A 2424-nucleotide genomic window follows, 5' to 3' on the forward strand; every position below is an offset into this window, starting at 1 on the left:
TGTATAAGACTTATTGATAATTGATTCAAATAGGAAATAAAACACCTTGATCTTTGAGTCATTTGTCTTAGGAAGATTCCAAAACAGTTGAATAACATTTACTTCACTTTAGTCTTAAATTTGATACTACATTGGAAAAACTTCTCATGTAATTGAATTATCGAATATGTTGAGATCACGTCGCATTTTAGTTTCTAACAGTATGAATACTTTCAGCAGTTTCTACCCAATATTCCCGGTTTAGTAAGCTATATTTAAACATGTTTTGAAAGATTTATACAGTGATTTGCTTCTTAGTCAACTTTGTTGCAAGAAGTTCTTACTGCATATTTGGGTTAGAAAATGTGCCCTAAGAGGAAAGGAGGGAGGAGACAGCCATACTACCCATGCGATGTGCCATGATATTTATAAGCTCCAAGTAAAACTGGACAGTCTGAAAGGACTTTGTACCCCAAAATTTCTCTGCAGACATTTTAACCTTTTGTTTTGATGTTTTTGAAACTGTTAATCCTTTATGGCATCATCATTTTGTTTCTCTTAATAAGAAGCATGCACTTTACATGCACAGGACTTGAGTTTCTGGGTGAAACAACTAACAGTGACAGAAGCCTACAAGATTAGGCCATATTATCACAAATTCACAGGAACATCTTGAAACCAATGCAATTTATAAGTGCACAGTGATAGTAATATAAAATACAAAATCCTTGGCCTATCTCGAAGATTCCTTTTATTTCTGTTCATGTGGCATGTATATGGGGCTTAGTGGCAATGCATTTATTTGCAGTGTGGGCAAGTCCTCAGGTCAAAGACAGCTTTGTTTATTTATTCTAGCCTCCAGGGTTGGGTTTTTTAAAATATATTTTTGTTTGGGGTTTGTTTGTTTGTTTGTTTTTTTAAACAGTATCTTGTTCGTAGCACAATAGTTCAGTCAGGGGCGTTGAAAATTGTGCTTTGCTATTGCAGATTTTTTTGGGGTTTTGTGGGTTTTTTTGAGGGGGTATGAAACAAAATAAACTGATGGAATAAATACAGTATCACAATATAAAGCCTATACGTGCTCTGTGGAATTCTAGCATGTGCTGTCAGAACGGGGCATCGCTAGTGAAGAAATTAAAGCACTGTGGTGTGCTGATAAACCCTTACAGTAATTCATAGGGGGTTGCAGTCATCATGTTTAGCAAAGGTTTTTCTGTGATTGAGGTTCTAGGGGGAAATATTCTGTAACTTTTGTGTTTACACCACTGACCTACAGCTTACTCTAGGCTGTATAAAATAGGACTACTGCGACCTGCAAGGGGGTCCTCTAGGACGTGTCTCCTCCCAGCTCCTCAACACTGTGTGGTATAGCTATGCCAGTGTATCTTCCTCTCCTTCCTCATTCACAAGACAAGCTCTGCTATTCCCAGCTGAAGCCGCGAATATCAGTATAATATGTTTGGCCACACAGGTGTGTGCTCAAGGAAGAGGTGCCTTAGTATGACTGTGACGATTGCTTTAAACACCTCTTGCACGGCTTTGGGTTGCTTCTGAAAAAGTATGTTTAAAATTGCTGTTAATCTTGAGCTCCTTTTTTTTATATGTTGGTGGTGTTTTATGTTCATCCTGTTGTACAGAGTAGAAAAATTAATAAGATGACAAATAGGTAAATCCAGCTGTTAGGTTAAATACCCAGAATAGGAGGAGCAGATGCATTTCAATGGGAATGTTTGCGTCTTCCACTGTTTTTCCACTTTTACTCTATACCTACAAAGCTTCAGGGATCCAATCTTAATGTGATTTCTAATCTCAGCTGAATGTAATTGCCATTTTTTGAGCTTGTTATTAGCATTCTCTTGATTCATTTGTGGAGCTTACTTGGCCAGTGCAACTTGTAGCTAAGAGTTAGGTGACTTCAACCTTGCCGGTGCAGTTAATGCTTTTCTGGGTGCCAGGATGCACTGACATGATGGATGCTTTCCGGTGGCTGGGGCAGAGCATCCATCCCACCAGCTGCTGAAAGACCCATAAGAGGAGCCCCCTCCCTTCCGGGTTAAGGCTTTTTGTTGGAGTAGAGTTAAGAACTGCACTATGTTGTGATGTGTTGTGCCCCTACATAACAAGATCTGTCTGCTAAAGTAGATCCATTCCCATAGCTTTCATGCCTAAGAAACTCATCGTGCTGAGCCCACTCCACAACTTTTAGCGGTGTCACCCCAGGTACTGTTGTAACAGCCTAGTCTTTTTTTCTTTCCTTTTTTTTTTCCCTTTCCCCCTCCATTAAGAAAAAAAAACAAAAACCAAAACAAAACCAAAAAACAAAACTAAACCCACAGCCTCAGACTTGAAATCACCTAAATGACTAGAGAAGCAAAACCTAGGAAAGCCCGGGCAGGGCAACTGGCCTGATTTTGGCAGGGGAAGGAGACATAAGAAGGGTAGAGG

This window comes from Lepidothrix coronata, unplaced genomic scaffold (genome assembly GCF_001604755.1).
Source record: "Lepidothrix coronata isolate B3197 unplaced genomic scaffold, Lepidothrix_coronata-1.0 Scaffold1, whole genome shotgun sequence".
NCBI classification, from domain to species: domain Eukaryota; kingdom Metazoa; phylum Chordata; class Aves; order Passeriformes; family Pipridae; genus Lepidothrix; species Lepidothrix coronata.